Source organism: Bos taurus, chromosome 1 (genome assembly GCF_002263795.3).
Source record: "Bos taurus isolate L1 Dominette 01449 registration number 42190680 breed Hereford chromosome 1, ARS-UCD2.0, whole genome shotgun sequence".
NCBI classification, from domain to species: Eukaryota; Metazoa; Chordata; class Mammalia; order Artiodactyla; family Bovidae; genus Bos; species Bos taurus.
This window is the reverse complement of record NC_037328.1, coordinates 115401133-115417758: the sequence shown is the minus strand read 5'-3', so window position 1 is coordinate 115417758 and position 16626 is coordinate 115401133. Positions and strand designations below refer to the sequence as shown.

At 36.4% G+C, this 16626-nt stretch overlaps 1 protein-coding gene across 46 annotated transcripts in view; it reads left to right on the top strand.

The window, feature by feature from the left end:
- MBNL1 (muscleblind like splicing regulator 1) overlaps positions 1-16626 on the top strand; it is a 222460-nt gene that overhangs the window by 107194 nt on the left and 98640 nt on the right. For 2 of the 46 annotated variants that reach the window (XM_059886980.1, XM_059886979.1), the window contains exon 4: positions 2123-16626. This exon is cut by the window's right edge and continues 24932 nt beyond it. The exons of the other annotated variants lie outside the window; for them this stretch is intronic. The gene's annotated coding sequence lies outside the window, so the exon portion shown is untranslated. The remainder of the gene's footprint in view (positions 1-2122) is intronic. 46 annotated transcript variants of the gene reach the window in all.

The window sequence follows — 16626 nt, the reverse complement described above, 5'->3', positions numbered from 1 at the left end:
ACAATATACATATAAAATTATATATATGTATTAAATTTTAAAATTATTTAATTAAGTGAAGACAGACTGATAGATGGTACTTATGGCCATTTGTAAAATGTTCTTACAATTTTGAAATTACTTTAAAAGCATTTTTAGTGGAACATAATCAATTAGTGATGTTCATTGTATTTAATGTTTTATGAAGAAAGTAACTGCATGTAAGCAGGACACAATATAGTAATATTTAGAATTTAGTGGTTGCTTTTTTAAGGCATACAGAAAAGGTACAAGATATCCCCAAATAGTGGTGTTATTAAGATCTTAGCAGTTAGCTGAATAGAATAAATAATAATAATAAATAAATTGAACAAATTATAAAATGACTATTTTGGAGATAAGGAAACAGAGGACCAATAATTCATAATTTCTTAAGCTCAGAGACAAGACCAGAATTCAAGTCACTGAATTCTAACCAGTGCACTTGTTTGTATGTGATTCTGTTTCTTAAAGTTGCAGTACATTTGAAGGGCCAGAGCAATGTCGGCAGAGCAACGAATGGATTCTAGGATTAGAAGAGATATTCCTTAGTATTTAGAGTTTCTGAGCATGGCTCATAAACCTGGTTTCACTTCTCCAGTGTAGCATGATTGGGGCCTTTAGAATTTCTTTTTTATTTCTGTCTTGTTTAGTGTGGCTTTCATTATATTAAGAGTTTGAAAAGCACATTGGAAGGAAATCATTGAAATATTTTTGTTTAATGAGAGTGTAGAACTTCTGCCATCCCATTTATTTCAGTTTATGATCCTGTAAATTTGACAGTCTGCCAAAAATTTCAATTCTTAAAGTTGAAAAGATCAGACCTGTATGCAACTGTATATTTTCTGTTTCTAAGTAGAAATTTTAATTGACTTCGATTGTTTCCAAAATTAAAAAAAATATTCAGTTTGCAACTTTCAAGATATCTATTTATGGCATCATAAAGGTGGGAGAATGCTCATTCTCTGTAATAGAGTAATTGTATTTGTGTGAAATTATTTGACATATTTATTAATTAAATGCATTCTGGTTGCCCGACTTGAAATTATTACTTCAAAAATCAGTTGTCCCCCTGATTTTACCACACTTCTGTCAGCACTTGGGGCTTACCAGGTGCTTCAGTGGTAAAGAATCTGCCTGCTGATGCAGGGGAGATGGGTTTGATCCATGAGTCAGGAAGACCCCACTGATAGAGGGCATGGCAACCCACTCCAGTATTCTTGCCTGAAGAATCCCATGGACAGAGGAGCCTGGCAGTCCATGGGGTCACAAAGAGTTGGACATGACTGGGCACACACACACGCACAATATCATCACTTAATAGGACCTTTTACTATGGCTCTTTTACTATGATTCTTGGGGAAGTATAATTGTAATCCAGTCCTTTTCCAAGATGCTCACTATCCAAGACAGACCTAGGGGAAAAATGTGTGCAAAACTAAGAATATAAACTCTGAATTCTCCTTTAAGAAGGTTCAATTTGAAAAATACTTAAGTGCTAGAATATTTTGCAACAGAAACTTATAACACTTACTTTAGAAAAAAGTATGAAGTACTTATTCACTGAAAGTCTTAAAAGTCTTAGGTTAGTTCAAAAACTAAGGTCTGTTTAATCCCAATCATAATGATCCCTGAGTATTTACACTATCACTCAGCTCATAAGACTCACGCCTCTCAATTCCCACTGGTTTTTATTTCCCATCTATTCTTTGTGCCTTCTTGGAGAGTATGAGAGTTGTGCTGACTCTTGGGCTATGAGCAGAACATTTATAATTGACACTGAGAAATGTCAAATGTACATAAGCCTTTATGATATATTTCCTCAGTTGTAATAAATAAAGTTCCCAGTCTTAGACATATCTGTGTAGAAAAGAAAGGAAAAAACAGAGCTGAACTTGGTTCAAGCAAATAAAAGAAAGGACAGATCTAGGGATGGTCCCAGATACTGACTTTTTGATACTTTAGGGGAGTTTTACACTGTTCAATATCCTTTTTGTTGTGTAGAAATGAAAGCTTATTGAATTATTCAAGGTTAAGATATGTCTTTAATTGTAATTTATTGACTACCTACTACTTAAATAATTATCTCATTTATTCTTCACAGAAACACCTGGAAGTGTGTAGTACTACTTTACCTTTACAAATGAGGAAACAGGCTAAGAGAAGTTGAATAATCTGCTCAAGATACCATAACTGGACCCAGGGATTCCAACTCAGGACATATGGCTCCAGTGTCCACACTCAGAGATCCTATTAATTGTAAATTCCAGCAGTGAGTGCTAGTTCCCAAATTCAGTCCTGCCCCTTTTTATGACTTAGTGCCACTAAGGTGCTCCTTTCTAAACCCCCTCCCAATTCAGTCTAGGCTGCCTATCATCACTGGCTATTTGACCTTGAACAGATGACTTACTATCCTCTTTTAGTCATAGTCCCACTTGCTCTGAAATAGGAGTAATATTATCTCCTTGTCTTTTTATGAAAATTTAATTTAATGAGAGTGTATGCCAGGCACTCGGCACAGTGGCTGGCATATAGAAAATAGCTATTGAATTGTTGATGCTATTATGTAATTTTCTCAAGGTCACACAACTAAGAAGTGATTGAGTCAGAATTCAGACCCAAGTTTGTAAGACTGAAAAACTAAACGGAACATGTACACACATACACACTTTCCACAAAGCAATAGCAATAACAACAGGATAACAACCACAGAGCAAAAACTCATGCTTTCTTCAAACTCTGATGCTACCTCTTATGCCTAACCATACCTTTTATGATGATTGAATCATGATGTCATGAATGCTGTTGGGAAAAGTATCATGGTTTAGTGGCTCAGGGGAAACTAGAGGTAAGGCTTTCAAAAATTGGAATTCTAGCTCCATTGCTTGCAAATTATTTGGTGTTGGGCAAATTACATAACCCATCTACAGCTCTTTATCTAAATATGAAGCTGATAATAGTACCTATTATATTGGGTACAATGACAGAAATTTATGTAAATTAAAGAACTCCTTTAATAAATGACTTTCTATTAATAATTAATTGAGATGTACATATTTCTTTTAAAATATGGTATGTTCACAGAATGAGATGCATGGTTATGAAAATCCGAGATGGGTTGGATCTTGGTAATTATATGATCTGCCATTCTCCCAATAATCAATACGTTTTCACTGTCAGTAGCAGGCCCGTAGAGGAAGATGGGGGAAAGTCATCAAAGATCAGAACTGACCCAAATATGGAGTGGTTTTGCCATCAGAAAGGTGGATGAACTGCTCTCAATTGGGTAATATTAGTGACTGGCGTCATGGTCACCAGTTGGTGGGAATATGTGGGCACAGTCTGGTTAAACAGATGGTAGGTAGTAACAGTGTTCTTTCCCTTTTGAAACAGAACACAAACTAGCAGGTGGGGTTAAGTCCTGGAGAGAGAGTGTTAACTTGGACTGAGTGTCAGAGGTTAGCCTTGAACACTCGTCAGAGCAGGGACTTCTGCTCACATGTCTAACCTCCTTTACTAGATTCTCAGCTTCTTGAGGTCAGAGAGGTTTATTATATTTCTTTACAATGCCTTGTACAGACTCTGGGAAATAGCGGACACTCCGTGCATGTTTGATAATTAAAGAACAGATGTTCTAGAAATGGGACAGAAGAACTTATTTAAGGATATCGCGGCCATCAAAGGGGCTGGAACGGAAGACTGTAGTTGCAGAAGCTTAGCCTGCCCTGGGGCTCCTTCAGGGACAGTTGTTGTTTTTTAGTTGCTGAGTCATGTATGACTCTCTTGCAACACATGGACTGTAACCTGCCAGCCTCCTCTGTTCATGCAACCTGCCAGGCTCCTCTGTCCTTGGGATTTCCCAGGCAAGAATACTAGAATAGGTTGCCATTTCCTCATCTAGAGGATCTTCCTGACCCAGGGATCGAACCCACATCTTCACTCCTGCATTGCAGGCGAATTCTTTATTATTGAGCTACCAGGGAGGCCTCACTCAGGGACAGAGAGAAGGGTTAAAGGCAGATCCTAGGGGTGGACCAGGGAGCTGAATGTATGTAATCTTTGTAATGACAGGTTTGGGGACCTAGCAGAATTGAGACTGTCATTGTAGCTTGATTAATGAATGCAGGAATAAAATATTCCTAACTGTTTATAAAACTTTTCAAGCTGAGGACATATTTAAAAAATTAAAAGCTATTGGAATCAATTTACATTCATTTTTCAGACAGTTAAAGATGATATTTCTGGCATTAAAAAGCCAATTTTCATGCCAGATTTGAAGAAAAATACATCTGTAAATGTGTCATTAATGTATATGTCCTTATATAAAGAAGTTGTCAAAATACGGTTTTAGATATGTAAAGTTGTAATTTGTAGTATATGAGTAAAATGAGCTTACGCAGATGATGTGGAAAGTCGGAGTATAATTATAAAAGTTGAAATATTTGTGGGAATGGTCGGTAAAAGTTTATTTAGTATAAAATTTACTCCTTTTTTGATGTCTATTCTCCAAAATAATAAGATAAAAGCATCTTTCAATCAAAGTTTGTGTTAAAAACATAGTGAAGTGAAGCAAAAGTCGCTCTGTCGTGTCCGACTCTTTGCGACCACATGGACTGTAGCCTGCCAAGCTCCTCTGTCCATGGAATTCTCCAGGCCAGAATACTGTAGTGGGTACCTGTTCACTTCTCCAGGAGATCTTCCCAACCCAAGGATCAAACCCAGATCTCCCTCACTGCAGGCAGATAGATTCTTTACAGTCTGAGCCACCAGGAAAGCCCAATTAAAAGCATGAAACACATTCAAAAGAAAAGTAACTCTTCTTTAGCATAACAATTTACATTGATACTTAAATTGCCATGAAGGTGTTTTTAGGTAAACCAAACAGATAAGCCCATTATTTGGTACGTGTAGATCAGACACATTGAGTTAGACTCACACCCAGGATATTGTGTGCTACCACCTGGAGGATGGCTGTTTAGAAAACTTCAGCTGAGAGTTAAAATCAGGCCAAATGTTTCCTGGAACATTTGTGTCTCTTTAATTTGAAAAAGACCATATGTTTCAGTAGTACTTCTATAATATTAAGATAGCTGGAACTTTCCAGGGTATCTCAACAGCAAACTCTTAAAGCAAGGGCAAAATTATTACACATATAAAAAATTTTGCTTTGGGTCTGAAAGTGGAAAAATCATCACCAGCACAAGTACATTATTTTGTGAAAAGTAAGGTCCATCCCTGCTTTTCTTTTCAAATGTGCCTATAAACTCACCTTCTCTTCCCAGTTTCTCTCTGTATACTTAGAGATGTTTACAGAGATGTATGCATAGGGGTGGCAGTGCATACACACACCCACACACACAGGTACACACGCGCATGCACACGAACACTTGCTTATACCGTAAAGGATTTACACCAAAACAGAAATTGCAAGATGGTATCTCTATCATTCTCTTCAATCATTTGCTTTTGTGACTGTGCATCCCTGAATTATATGTGGGTCTAGCATACTATTTGTTTGAGGAAATACCCTGGCAGTGCTTTTTTTTTTTCCCTGTTTCTCATTTCCTGATGGCTGCTTTTAGTTGATTTGGTCAATTCATCAAAGTGAGTTTTAATTAGGTAGTAAGTTTGAGATATTACTGAAACTGTATGTAGTAACTAACAAAAGTTAAACTCATCATAAAATCTTTTACACAGGAAATAACTTAGATACCTGAGTGTCAATTTCACCTCCCAGCCTTTGTCCTGCATATGTTCTTGGCAGTTTAATCTGTTCTGTTTTATCCTTTTAATAATATAAGAGGGAGTGGTAGAAATAAAATTAGTGGGATCCCTCCCTGAGGAGAATTTTAAAATTGGAAATAAAAGTGTCAATGTTAAGGGAGAAAATGTAAATAAAGTGAGCGGTGCTCGATAATCATTACCAGTTGTTACTCTTGATTTCCTATCTGGCAGTTAGCCTTTGATATATGAATTTTTTAAAAGATATTTATAATTTAAAAAAAAAAAAAAAGAAAGACTTCTCTGATTTTCTGTTGGCTAGGATTCCATTCTTCCAATGCAGGGGGCTTGGGTTCCATTCCTGGTTGAGTAACTAGATTCCACTTGCTGCGACTAAGACCTGGCACAGCCAAATAAATAAATATTTAAAAAAAATGTGCTGCATGGAATAAGTCAAACAGATATTTTTTAAAAAAACACTTTTTATTTAGATGGACAGGTGTATAGTTAAACCACTGTGTATGAACATATGTGTATGTGTATCATTTATTAGATGTAATTTGCAGAAACTCTTCCCACATTTCTACGTAGAATTGCAAATATACTGGTACAGCTTGGCAGTTAGGAGCATTGACTCTGGAGCCAGATAAGAAAGGTTCAAACCTCGCCTCCACCACTGACTTACTGTGTGTGTTTCTTGTGTAAGTTATTGGACCTCTCTGAGTTTCAGTTATCTCGTCTTTATAATAGAGATAATAGTGAAACCATAAGATTGTTTTGAGGATTAAATAAATTAATAAACAAATCACTTAGAGCAGTGCATGGCATACACTAGATATTCAGTAAGTCCTTATCTTGCTATTCTTTTTTTTGTGTGATTTGTTTCTAACAGAACTGGTTACTTAGCCTCCTATTTTATGAGGTAAGGGTGATGGGAACTGACAGTCTGAGAAAAGAGGTAAAACTGAAAGTTGTGAGAGTGTTTCTTAGCCAAGAATTCAGCTGTATGTTAGTTGCTCAGCCATATTGGGCTCTGTGACCCCGTAGCCTGTAGCCCGCCAGGCTCCTCAGTCCGTGGAATTCTCCAGGAGAAAATACTGGAGTGGGTTGCCATTTCCTTCTCCAAGAGGTCAACTGCCAGAGGCCAAATTCATGTGGTAGTATGGAGTCCCAAACTGACATAAGCTTATGAATGACTGATGGGAGGGAACTGCACTTAAAACATAAATAATCTGAAGTTATATCATTGGGAGATGGGGCTTAGCAATGCCGCCCTTTTGGAAGATTTAGAGAAACATTCACAAAGGTATCCACATCAATTCTGCGTTTCAGTGTCCTATAGTCAGAAATTTTTACCAACATCTGTTTAAATTATTGTTTCCTTACTTAAAAAAAAATTCATACCTTTCACATAAATAGGTTAGACATTATTTTAAAGAAACTCTGGTTATTTCCCTTCTTTTCTTGCTTTTCTCCTTACTGTCCCGTCATTTTCCTGAGAAGAGTTTATTTTACCAGGGATACATGCAAGGGGTTATTTAATGGAATAAACGTGATGACTCTCAGAATGATGCTGTATTATGGGATAACCACACTTGCCTGGGATAGTTCCCATTTCAGTTTTTCTCCTAGACTTTGCTTTAGTGTGCTGTGGTTAGGAAAATAGGGAGTCCTGAGTTTTGTTTTCCAAGTTTGCCTAGGCTAATTAAAGCCACCATTGTCCTCTACAACAGTAAGTGAAGGTTGCCCAAGAGGAAAATACAGAGCACCTTCAATTAAAATCATAAAAATAACAAAGGCTTTAGAAGCTGTTTGCATGATTTCTGGGTAAGAAATCTGGGTAAGAAACTTACAGCCCAACTTCTACAAGGGTTGTGGGGACACCCTGTTCTGCGCCCCACACCAAATCCCTAAACAAAATCACTTTAATTTAGAAAATATGTAGTCTATATTACATTTTCAAAGATCAGGGTTGAGGGCTTGAACTTGAACTTTCTTTATGTATTTAGAGTTTTGAAACTGTGCTGACTTATTTGCAAACCTGTAATGAACTGTCATATAACAAAGGATACCTAACTGTGCCTTATTAAGATTGCTGCACAGAAATAGACCTCTTGAAAAAGGACATCTCAACTCAACTCAGAGGAAAGTTTAATTTTAGTTTCAATTTAGAACCTAAGTTATTTTGAAATGTCTTTACAGGAGTTGAAAAATGACATATTGAAAAATAAAGTTATTTAAAAATGCTAATTCAGTTAATTATTTTTAGTAACAAAACTACAAATTCAGTTAAAATTATCCTTTAATTATTTTTGTTATGAATTTCTATTCCAAAGATATTTTAAAATTAAATTTTCATGTTTAGGTCTTTAAGTAGATCATTTTCTCCCTGTAACTCAAATATACCAGTTCTTATGGAATCAGGTCCGTTTTTGCTTCATTTGTTGTTTTTGGCATCTTTTTTCTTTTTACTGAAGTATAGTTGGTTTACAGTATTGTTTTAGTTTCAGGTGTATAGTGAAAGTGAAGTCGCTCAGTCGTGTCTGACTCTTTTGTGACCCCGTGGACTGTAGCCCACCAGGCTCCTCTGTCCATGGGATTCTCCAGGCAAGAATACTGGAGTGGGTTGCCATTTCCTTCTCCAGGGGATCTTCCTGACCCAGGGATCGAACCTAGGTCTCCTGCATTGCAGGCAGACGCGTGATTTGGTTACATATATGTTGTTGTTCAGTTGCCAAGTTGTGTCCAGCTCTTTGCGACTCCATGGCCTGCAGCATGCCAGGCTTCCCTGTCCTCCACTGTCTCCCGGAGTTTGCTCAAACTCATGTCCATTAAGTCGGTGATACCATCCAACCATCTCATCCTCTTTTGACCCCTTCTCCTCCTGCCCCCAGTCTCTCCCAGCGTCAGGGTCTTTTCCAGTGGTAGTACATATATATGTATTTGTCTATGTTCTTTTTAAAATTTTTTCATTACAGTTTACTGTAATATATATTTACTATGAGATATACATACTATAAGTTTCCTATGCTATACTGCTAACCCTTGTTTATCTGTTTCATATATGGTAGTGTGCATCTGTTAATCCTATACTCCCCCTTTGGTATGATTCCCTCCCCCTTCATTTTGGTAAGTGTAAGTTTGTTTTGTTTTTTGCATTTTTCAATGGAAGTCAGGAACTTTACAACAAAGAAGACCACAAATCATTTAAGACTGAGGACAAAGCACTGGACTCTGACTTGCTTATTTAGTTTCTTGTGACAAGTTTCCGTTTAATCACCATTTGCCTTGTGTGTATCATGTGTCCCTGGAAGCATACCCACCATATTTCCTCTGGGCCACATGAAATCTGATACGGGTAATGCATAGCACAGCATCTCTTGACTTTCATCTTATTTGGGAAATAATTCATTTATCTGACAAGCGAAATAATTGCAAGTTCAAAAGTATTTACTGTGATTAGTAAATCTTTGCCTCAATCCTGACCACTAATGGTACACTTGTATATTGCTCTCATGAAGATGAATATTGAAAACATAATAATTTTTTTATAATATAATTGGTAGTACAAATTTTAATCTATTTTGAAGAATTGTGAGATGGAGAAAAAATGAGTTCAAACTATTGTTTTCCTTAAAGTTAAGTAATGTGAAAAAGTTAAGATCATATTTAAAATTTCTCTTACAGTGTTGAGACTTTTCCATTGCCCAAAATAATTTTACAAAAGTGAAGGTGAATATGATGGTAAGAAAGTTAAGGTTTAGAAAATAAGCCTCTGCCCTTAAGGAGAAAATGGTTTTTTAACAAACGTAGATAATATAAAATTTGCTATATCAACAATATGTGTTACTTCCTCAAACAGCTGAATAAGCTAATGTGTATTTATTGAATAAATAAATGTGTTAGTGAAAATGAGTGAGTGGATAAATGAAAGGATAAACAGTGGTAACACTCTCTTCTTCCTGTTTATTATTTTTAGAAAACAATACTTATTTTAAGGTATCATAAAGAATTCATTGAAAGAAAAAGGTGAAATTCCTCATTTTCTCTTGGGGCAACAACCAGTAGTTGTAGTATGATGAGAATGTCTTAGGTTATAAGATATTGCTTATGTAGGTTGAATTATCCTGCCTGAATTTATAGGGTTTTTGGGAATTAGTAGAGGAGAAAATACAAATAAGCAAAAAGGCAGTTTGTCCTATTCTAAAAATAAATATTTGTCCATTTAATTACATCCTCAATTAGATAAATAGAAATGGATTAAGAAAATTACAGTAGTTTAGAAGAAGTTTGTGTTCTCTATCCCTATTTTTATTCGATTTTGACAATAATTGTGTTAAAGGGACACCATGCACTATGTATTTTTAAATGTTTAGCCAGCCACAGTAACATCCAAAAGTATAGAGTATTAAAAAAAAAAAAGAAGTCGTGGACTTGATACAGTCGTGGCAGGCTTTTAACTCTTGGAAACCGAGGTAGGGGAAACAAATTAAATGTCAGTATGAAGTTAAGGGTTTTTGCAAGTCTTGGGAAATTATGGAGAGCATAATAAATCTAATAAATCTTCCTACAACATGGGAACAGAAAGAGTAGTTGCAGAAATACACTGAGGTGGGAGTTTGAAAAGAAAGGAAGAGCCTCTGCTGATAGAAGAGCAAACTCACATCAGCGTAAGCACTGGCCTCTCCTGGGGCTCGTTCTCCAGGAATGTATCCCTTGTGCTAAATAGAGTACTTATGTAAACACACTCTGTAGACATTTGGAAATACTGGAATAACAGTTCTTCAGGGGTTACTACGTAATTATTTCTAGCTGTTGCATTTATTTATCTTAGTACCAATTTATAGAGCTAGTCTTTGACTTATGTTACCTGCTGTGTCTTGTTTCATCATTTGAAAAAGTACATAAACAACATTTAAGAAAAATGCAAACATCAGTGACCTTATTCAGTGACTAAAACAGCTGGAAACTTATTTCTTATTATTTTGTAAATGGATAGTTGAATGTAACATTATATCCATGGCATGTTGAAAAATAAAAAAGGAGAAAGCATAGAAACTTGGCCTTCTGAATGAACAGCTTTTTAAAACACTAGCTTTTGATTTTATCTGAGCTTTACTGGAGAAAGTTTTACTATCTCTGCAAGGCCTAGAGGAAATCACTGAACTAGAAAAGCTGGATATCATTTCTGACTAATCTCTTATTCATCCTAATAATAGGAAATTATTTAGTTCCTATTTGTCATAGTAGTCCATCTTGAACAATAAAAATCACATAGCCCACTCAAAGATATTTCAGGAAAATGGATGTGGTGCTTTGAAAAAATATTTACTTACAAAGAGGCACTGTGAATGTTTTGCATTATGCTACTGTTTATCACTTATTTCTCAAAGTGTATCCAGAGAAGTTAGCTGAAAATGACCTTGTTTACAGTTTGGATGATTAGGGTTGAGGCATTGTCATTAGCCAAGTTAAGAAATAATAGATGTGTTTGCTTTCTTTTCAGGGAGAGTATACAGATAACTGATTTGGTTGGGGATGGTTTGAATTTACAAAAAAGCACCTGAAAGTCATTCACATAGAATTGATAGCTGTGTTACAGAAGAGTGCTGTGTCATACTCAGAGGATGTATGATAGGCAGAAAGGATAGAAAAAAAACTGTAGTGCATCTCTCTGTAATCAGCAGTCAGATGGGAGAAAAATCAAAGAAAGTGACAGAGAATAAGCAAATTAATAAATTTTGGGGAAAGGAGAATGAAACATTATCAAGAAACGCAAAAGACTAAAGAAGGAAGTAGTTAATGGTGCCAGATGATACAGAGGACAAGAAATGAGAAAAGGACATTGATTCTGGCAGTTAGAAGGGCACCAGTAACTATTGATTGAGAAGGCAGTTTGACTAGAGTTGGGAGGGGAGGAGGTAGAATCCTCATTGCAGACCAGATTCCAAGAAGATGAGTCACTAGTAAGTTGGAAGATATGTATGAGAACAAGTTCAGACAACTCTATCAAGATAATCAACAATAAAACAAAGAGAAGTGGGTGTTAGCTGGAGAGTTCAGAGCAGAGAAGACTCTTGTAGAATAGTGGAGGTTCCAATAGAAGCATGTTTTTCCCACTGAAGGAAGATACAGGAGTCCATGGAGAAGAAAATACTACTACTGGAGAAGAAAATACTACTACTACTACTACTACTACTACTACTAAGTCATTTCAGTCGTGTCTGACTCTGTGTGACCCCATAGATGGCAGCCCACCAGGCTTCCCCGTCCCGGGCATTCTCCAGGCAAGAACACTGGAGTTGGTTTCCATTTCCTTCTCCAATGCATGAAAGTGAAAAGTGAAAGTGAAGTCTCTCAGTCGTGTCCGACTCTTAGCGACTCCATGGACTGCAGCCTACCAGGCTCCTCCGTCCATGGGATTTTCCAGGCAAGAGTACTGGAGTGGTTTGCCATTGCCTAATGCTCATTAAAATAAGGATAATGGAGGATGCAAGAGAAAAGAATAAAAAAGTGGATAGGAAGGTTGGTCTTAGAAAGGATCTTGAACTGAGCAATTCCAGGCTCTGAAGGTTGTGTTGAAGGAGGAGGTACTCGGCGAAGGAGACCTCCTATCACCTCTGCACCTTTGGTTCTATCTTGTTTGTTGTCTGGATGACTCACAGCCTTGTTCACACTTAAAATTATGTATTGCTTTTTACATCCTTTAGTTTAACTCTGCTTGCCTTATAGTCTCACCATGACTGTAAATTCTGTGGGGACATGGACATGAATATATTGTTTAATAACCACATATGCATTGCTTAATAACTCCCTTTTCATGTAGTCCATAATGTATTTCAGTAATCCCAAAAGCCAGTGCTACCAGGGGATGTTTTGCAGCCTGATCTATCCATCATAATACAAGGTTGACGGCTAATTAGTGACCTAGGTGACCCTCAAAAGCTGTTTCTAAAACAAATCCTCATTTTCAAATGAATGGGACAGATTATTAAAATGGTACTTTTTTCCGTCTTCTGGTTAAGAAAGTTACAGCGTAGCAAAACATAACTAAGATCTCAGAAATGGATACCTCCAAAACCAGATAAAAATTTTAACCATAATTCATTGTAGAAAGTGGAAATATCTAAAGAAGATAATTATGAAAAAACAAAATTAAGTTAATGTTTACTAAATGCTATGGTTTACACCACTGTTTATATCAACTAAAGATTAGATTGTGTCCTTCACTTTGGTCTGATGCACACTGTAGTCACAAATCCCTTGATTTGAATAGTTGAATTATGTTTTCTGATTGTTTCTTGGAAAAAAATAATTTGATGCAAAAATTAAAAAGGAAAAGTTGTCTTTTCCCATTTAGATAACATATGGTAAATATGTTTCTATTTGTTTATACTAAGTATATTACTATTTGTTTTATGGCTGCTGTTTTTTACATAAATTAACAATGATTTTTTTTTAAGTAGAGCTTTATAGACACAGATTATGAACTGAATACTATTTTCATGATTTTACACTAGCTACTGAAAATAAAATACCATATCCATTTAAATTTCTAAATCATATAAAGCTGTAAAATTTATACTGTAAACCACTTGATTTTATTCCTCCTGAAAATACTTGGTTTTATTTTTCTTCAGAATAAGTAGAGAAGGAAGAATTGAGGAGTGAATCAATATATCTGAGTGAATCAATATATCTAAATGAATAAACCATCGCCAGTGACAACTTCCATATACTCATTTTGCCGTGTTTTTATTAACATTACTCCAAATCATATAAACACACTGATTGATTATGACTATTGTGCAGTTGCACAGACGTCTTATTTTCTCCTGAAGGGGCCCAGAAAAACTTGAGAAGGTCCTTTAATTGCATTTGTATTTTGTTTGTTTCTCTTTTCTTTTTTAAATTATGAGTATATAGTAGTAGTAGTGTTAGTTGCTCAGTTGTCTCCAACATTTTGCAATGCCATGGCTGGCTCCTGCCAGGCTCCTCTGTCCATGGGATTCTCTAGGTGAGAATACTAGTGGATTGCCATTTCCACCTCCAGGGGATCGTCCCAACCCAGGTACTGAACCCGGGTCTCCTGCATTGCTGGCAGACTTTTTACTGTCTGAGATACAGGGACGTCCAGGAAACTTGGAACATCCAAAACAAGGTTACATATAGTTCCACTATATATTACAGTTATTTTTTCACGTAGCTTAATTAAGATTTTTAGCTAGAGTTTCAGTACCAAACTCTCAAAACTTAACTAGACTGAATATCCAGAAAAGTAGAAGGTTATAGTAGACCTGAAAAGCATGATGAATCAATTCAGTTCATAATTAAGGTTTATATGATTTTCACACAATAGTAGGATACAAATTCTATTCAAGTTCCCGTAGACTAGGAGACAATAGAACATATCCAGAGACATAAAACAAGGTGCAAAAATTTCATGGTCTTAAGTTACTGGAATCATACAATCTGTTCTCTTATTATTGTGGAATTGTGTCAGAAATCAATATCAAAAGAAATTTGAAAATAATCCACATATTTTCAAGTGCATTGTGACATTTACCAAGAGAAATCTTGAACTTGACCATTGAAAACTTCAATAAAGTTAGACTGAAAAAACACAGAGGGTGACTGCAGAGAGGAAAGCATTTAAATGAGAAATTAATATCAAAGATACTTAAAAAACAACAACAACCTGTATTTGGAAATTAAATATCCACTATTAAATGATGGGTATATCTATGAAGCCATAACAAAGAGAATTAGAAAATACTTGTAACAGAATAAAAGTGAAAAGAGAATTTACTGGAATTTGTTGCATGCAGCTGAAGCTCCTCAGTGCAACTAAATACATTTGTATTTTAAACTGAAGCAGAGTTTCAGAGTTTTGCCCTGGCCTGTCTCTCTTAGGCCTCATCAAACTGCCCTTCCGTCTAGAAGCTCCTCTCCAGCCTCCCTGCAGTTTTGTTTTGTTTTTTCCATCATACATCCAGTTACCTCACATTTGTGCTTTCTCATCATTCTGTTTTCTCATTAAAAACCTCCTCACCTTTGTTTTCTTAATTAATGAGTCTTGTTCTTCTAGACTCAACTCTGGTGACGGTTCCTCTGGGGAGCCTCCCTTGGTTTTTCCATTCCCCCAGGCTTGAGTGATGATCCCGTATCATCCTATATTGTTGTTGCTCTTGTAATGTTTACTGATCTGCATCCTCTGGGAGGTGGCAGGGACTCTGACCCTTAGCTTTGGATCTACAGTAGCCAGCACCACTGTGTAAATGCTCATTTTGTGTTGCCTGAATGCATGTACAAATAGCTGTTTTGTTTTGGACCTTAAGCTATGTTTTATCTTTATTTGTTTCGGGGCAAGGGGTGTGTGGGTATAAGCTTTTGGGATTATGCAGTATTTTATAAAATAAACTAGTGTAAGTTTGGTTTATAGTGAGTAGTTTACAGAAATATAGAAATAGCACCTGCAGAAAACTCTGCCCCACTTAAAATTAACACATAGAGAGATTTAAACTTGTCTGATAAACTTTTTATCTTTAATCTGAGGATTCATAGATAGGCTGTGATTATCCACAGCAGCAGCAGCTACAATAAACAGACCATCCCAATTTCAGTAGCTTATCTCAACCAAGAGCTGGTTTTTTTTGCCCTGTAAAGTCAATGATGCAGTCCTGCATCCAGCAGCTCAGGAATTATGCTCCGTTTTCCTCCCACATGTGGCTTCTGAGGTACCTAAAGTTTTGGCAGAGAGAGTCTGGGAAAGAGCATTGCCTTCTGGTCATCATCTTTCAGAAGTTATACCACTGTTTATGCTCAGGGTCCCTGGGCTAGAGTTGGTTATGTGGCACAACTTGATTGCAAGAGAGGCTAGAAAATGTAGCCTTTTGGAGCACTTTGAGAAGACGGTGCACAGAAGTTGACCGAGTCAATCTGTTTTGCTTTGTCTTTCAATGTTCCTGTTCTTGGGAGTGGGCAAGAAGGGACAGATAGATGAGTAGGAAGTAGATGCCCGTAGTAATTCCACAGTTGTTTACTGATCCCCTTGTTAAATCTCATGTGTATTAATTCCCAAAGAAGAGTGTCTCAGTAGAGCCTCATCTTTTTGGCTTGTGATCTGTTTGAGAATCTGGTAAGAGTTGTAAAAGTGCACACCAGCACGTAACTCTGAAATCTGGGGGCTCATGAAACCTTCACAGCCCCCCAGTCATCGTCCTGGCGGAGTTGAGAGTGCCCGGACAGCACTCCTAGATGGGTGAAGTATTAGAGAAGATTAGAAATCAGCACAAACGTAATTTTTTCCTGTCTTAGGTGAACACTAGGAACCTTTTTAAATTAAAACTTGATCCTCTCAAGTTAAATGGAGGAGGTAAATTAGTTGCTACTTGGACATAGAATCATTCAAGGAGAGAGATGTGGTAATAATAGACAAAATTGTTTATAAAAGCATACTAGAGAGTCAGGCAGCTGATGGAGACTGCAAATTCCTTTTATTCATGGTCTCCCTTCCCTGGTTCGTCCTATATGAGGCTTTAATGAAAAATGGATTAAAATTTTCAGTTTTTTATGACTGTATTACAGACAAGTCGGTGCTTTGCTATTAAAAGATATACTTGAGTTTAAGGATCATACAGATTAATGAAAACACTGAAAGAGATTGCCATAGCTTAAATCTCTACTCATGGTCCCTTCATTCTTTAAAGTTATAATGCAAATCTGTTAAATTGGAGTTTTATATTCTCAATTCCTTCACTGTAAGTTTTATGTTTTTTTACCATATGAAAAGTAAGTGCCCCCAAATTCTTCATTTATAGAGTGAAGCAGGGCATGTGTGTATTGAGTAAGTTAGTACCAAGTTGATACGTATTTGTTCTGAAGTCC